A 5,045-nucleotide genomic window follows, 5' to 3' on the forward strand; every position below is an offset into this window, starting at 1 on the left:
CCCCTTCCCCGCCAACATTAGAAAATTGAACTAATTTCCAACACTACTTGCCTTGTTACTCTTCTCTTTTTGCAATATCCATACTTGTTCATATTTTGCAGTTATAAGTAGCCATAACCTAAAGATTGTGAATCCTCTGTCCCTACTCCTGACCCGGTAATACTACACTGGCTTACTCCCCTAGTCTCGCTCACTCGCTACCCCCTTCTAGTTAGTGCTTGACCCCTTCCCACTTCCTCTAGTTTCTCTCTACCCCCCACACAGTGACCTCTGTTAATTCGTCCCCACCCAGCAACGCCTCGTGACCCCATCGCCTTGTGCTCTACCGCCCCCCACCTCACCCTCAACCCAGCGCCTTGACCAGTGTAGTATCCACCCCTATCTCGAACGTATAAAATTGGCATTTATTGCCCTTATCAGATGTTTAAGTTGTGTAATCGTGTCAAAGTTTGTTCGCAGGTAACATTTAAGTTCAAACAAGTTTCCTCATTACTGCTGATATTATAACTTGACGAGTGGATCAGCACGTAGGCAAGGATGTACTCTTGTTCATTTGCTCCCTTCAATGGCCATAAAAACTTGTTAGTCTAGTCTCGCCCATCCCCCCTCACCCCATCTAGTTTGACACCCGTCTAATTTTCCTTCCCCCCCCCCTATATCCCTACCGTGTCCCCCGCACCCGATAGCCTTGTCTTCCTCCTAGGTTAATTCGACCCCCCCTCCCCACCATCGCTTTGTCAATAGTCTCCCACCTCCCATCACCCCTGACCCATTGCTGACGCCGTTGGTGGGTCGTAGGTGACGACAGCCAAGGGGGCGATGTCGTCGGGACACTAACAAGTTCTCTCAGTATTGTTGACCTTCCTTCTCGGCTGCTGGCGCAAACAAATTGTAGTCAGGCCTATTTCTTCTGACTATTCCGTTCTTCCCTCCCTCATATTTTGGTTTGTTGATGGCCTTGGCTTGCCTTCCAGTTTGGAACTGGATACCCAATATTCTAGATGCATTCACCCCCTGGCAAGCCCCTCGAGGTGCAGACTTCGGTCTGTCAAGAGTCGGGTCCAGGGAATCCAGTTATAAGTTTCCTGTATTTGTGGGTAATGGGGGACGCCAGGCCTCGGGGCTGACAGTAGGAGGAGTTTTGTTACCACTGATCAGGGCTTGCGCCCACCTTAAGGGAGGTAGCCCCTCCTTAACAGAAGACTGCTCCCCATAGGTAATCTTTCCTGTGTCGAGTCTCGCAGGATAGGGCGACTGCAATCCTCAAAGGTAATACACTATTTTAGACTTGCTGCCACGACAACTTCTCTTGATGGAGCAGGGATTCCTAAAACCCTGTCTCTTGTTGATAAACTTGAAAAGGAAAATGACTTGGGAAATATCTTAGAATCGGTAATAACTGAAACCTTACACAACTGATCTTAACAAATTTTAAATTGTTGTTGGTAAAGAAGGTTCCATGGAATTGGAGCTTTAATATTATTTATAAAGAGTTTAAGTATGGAGCAAGAAGCTCCAAAATAGACATGGAGAGAAATGTATTTTGAAACCTGGGTAATCTCTTCAAAATTGGTATGAAAGCTTTCAAAGAGCTTACACCCAGATATATGGAAATGCCGTGTTCCCTAGTAGACTCTCATACTATGTATCTAGAAATATACAAATTTCCTGACAAAAAAAAAAAAAAAAAAAAAAGTTCTACCAAGATCCACCTAGGTGGCAAATCTTAACTCAGTGATGGTGGAAATTTCTTCAAAATGAAGACTTTCAGTTGTTACTAATTTCCCTATTCCACCACTTTTGTTTATTTGTTGCCGGACGCCTCTGACGATAGGGAACACCGATATTTACAGGACTGTTTAGCTCCATGGTGAAGTTTTCCCACCCAGATTACTCCACCGCCTATTCTATTTTCTCTTTGGCAACTGAAACTAGAGTAGCCCGGCAAACCGTATTCCTTAATAAAATCTCGACTTGATGTGTCCAGCCATGTTTCTGTTACTCCTATCACGTGGTAGTTACCTGTCGCTCCGGGGATTTGTAGATCTTGGAATTTGTTTCGTACGCTGCGAGCATTAACGTAAGAGAGGTTGGTATCTGTCCCTTTTCTTTTATGCCTTATTACGGAAGTGTTGATGGGGGCTCCGCTAAGGAGTTTTTTCTTCTGATGTCGGCCAGGCTGTTGTTGAGCAGCCTACCTAATTTTGCTGCTCCGGCCGCATTTGAAGTGGAGACATTTTTAACAAAGTAGAAGTTGTCCCAGAAATTGACGAAGTGCACTTTTTCCTTTTGACAGATGGATTTTACTCTGTTGTTCGCACTGAATGCGATGTTGTAGAATCTGTCGATGTTGAAAAATTGATCCCATCTCTTGAAACTGGGGAAGGAAACCTGAAATTACAATGTTTTTCCCAGGAACCTATTCTTTATATTTCTGATTGTTTTCCGGTACTTTTCAATAAGTTCCCAGAGCCCCCTCGTGCGGGGGCTCCCTCCCGAGCCCCCTCGTGCGGGGGCTCCCTCCCGAGCCCCCTCGTGCGGGGGCTCCCTCCCGAGCCCTCTCATGCGGGGGCTCCCTCCCAAGCCCCCTCGTGCGGGGGCTCCCTCCTGAACCCCGTCGTGCGGGGACTCTCTCCCGAGCCGCCTCTGGTGGGGGCTACCCGAGCCCCCTCGTGCGGGGTCTCCCTCCCGAGCCCCCTCGTGCGGGATCTCCCTCCCGATCCCTCTCGTGCGGGGGCTCCCTCCCGAGCCCCCTCGTGCGGGGGCTCCCTCCCGAGCCCCCTCGTGCGGGGGCTCCCTCCCGAGCCCCCTCGTGCGGGGGCTCCCTCCCGAGCCCCCTCGTGCGGGGGCTCCCTCCCGAGCCCCCTCGTGCGGGGGCTCCCTCCCGAGCCTCCTCGTGCGGGGGCTCCCTCCCGAGCCCCCTCGTGCGGGGGCTCCCTCCCGAGCCCCCTCGTGCGGGGGCTCCCTCCCGAGCCCCCTCGTACGGGAGGGAGCCCCTTTGTACGGGGGCTCCCGATTCCCTCCGAGCCCCCTCTGGCGGGGGCTCCCTCCCGAGCCCCCTCGTACGGGGGCTCCTTCCCGAGGCCTCCGAGTCCCCTCTGTCGGGGGCTCCTCCCCGAGTCCCCTCGGGCGGGGGCCCTCCACCGTGTTTACCTAAGTGGAAGACAGGCAAGGCAGATTGGGGCCTGCTCCATAGCTCGACTAAAGTTGATTGTAACGTCAAACAATTTCAAAGTCCTTTATCAGCATTTAAACATCTTATGAATATTTTGATGTATGGAGCCACTATGTCTATACCTAGAACATCAGGCAGTCCTCGTAATCCAATAGTTTCTTAGAGGAACAATTCTTTGGCATTGATCCGGAAAATAACGAACTTGTTACAAAAGATATCGTAGATACCCTTGTCTTGTTAATAAAATTACCCATAGAAGAGGTCTTGCAAAAGAGAACATTTAAAGAAGCAAGAAGGGAACTATTTATTAGATATATGTGCGATTTAGAATACGATACTCTTATCTCTGGTCTGGAATAGAATAGAAAAATTGCAAGGTAAATATGTATCATTTACAGTTTAAATTAAATTTATTTCCGGACAGTTTGAGACCATTGTTTCTTGTCTGATTCTCATTCAATGTGAAAATTTTGTCACTTTTGATGTTGTCAATTCCCTTTAAAATCTTACAAGACCTGTATCAAGTCACCTCTGAGTCTACGCTTTTTTAGGGAAAACAGATTCATATGTTTTAGCCGATTTTCGTATGATTTATTTTTGATTTTTGGAATCAGTTTTGTGGCTCGCCGTTGTACTTTTTCCAGTCTGTCAATGTCTTTAATGAGATTCGGTGACCATACGGAAACAGCATATTCCAAATGTCAACGAACTAGATTTATATAGCTTGTTAATGAGTGATGGACTTTTGAAATCAAAAGATCGCGCAATCAGTCCTAGAATCTTATTTGCTTTCTCAGAGGCTGAAATACACTGCTTGGATGATTTAAGGTCGTTACTGATAATTACGCCGAGATCTTTTTCACTATTCACTTTTGTTAACGAATTTCCAAATAACTTGTAATCGTAGTTACTGTTATTTTTACCTATGTGCATTACCTTGCATTTACTTGTGTTAAATTTCATTAGCCACTTTTCAGACCATTGCTGTAATTGATCTAAATCTTCTTGAATATCTAATTGGTTTGAGTGATCATTTGCCACTCCGCACAGTTTTGTATCATCAGCAAATTTGGAAACAGTAGATTTTAGTCCCTTGAAGAACTCGAACATTCAATATCTTTACCTTTAACAACATCTCCAGAAGATATTATTGATCCCATGAATTCAAACCTGCCGCCAAGTAACAAAAAATTCCTTTTAGACATTTTTAATATTTGATGGAGTACCGGAACTTCTCCCAAATCACGGAAAATTGCAATAGTTGTCCCTATCTTAAAACCTCTAAAAGACTTCAGTCTTCCCCATAATTATAGACCCATATGTTACTTGAAGTTTAAAAGTCTTTTATCAAATAGGCAGTTCGGTTTTCGAAAAAATCGAAGCACCATTGACCCTTTAACCATTCCCTCTAGGGAGAGCCACAGTGCTTTTGTAACACAAAAGAAGACTATGGCTGTATTCCTCGATCTAGAGTGCCTACGGTACTACCTGGTGAACTGGCATTTTGTTGCAACTTGTTGAATGGAGTATTGTTGGTAATATGTTCTATACCTTGAAAGATGTTCTTTCAGAAGGCTATCCAAAGCCGGGTCCACACTTGTTGCATTTCCACGTATCGTATCATCTTTGCGTACCACCTAGTGATACGATACGGTGCAACAGGGTATTGTACCCACTTGTTGCGTATCCGCCTGTTGTATACGGATACGCAACAAGTGGGTACAATCGTGGCTAAGATTGTTCACAGGTAACATTCAAAGTTCAAATTAATTTCCTCATTACTGCTGATATTACAACTTGGAGTGTGGATCAGCACGTAAGCAAGGATGTACTCTTGTTCATTTGTTCGCTTCAGTGGGCATAAAAACCT

This window comes from Oratosquilla oratoria, unplaced genomic scaffold, assembly GCF_046742065.1.
Source record: "Oratosquilla oratoria isolate Oo_2021 unplaced genomic scaffold, ASM4674206v1 SCAFFOLD68, whole genome shotgun sequence".
Classification (NCBI taxonomy): domain Eukaryota; kingdom Metazoa; phylum Arthropoda; class Malacostraca; order Stomatopoda; family Squillidae; genus Oratosquilla; species Oratosquilla oratoria.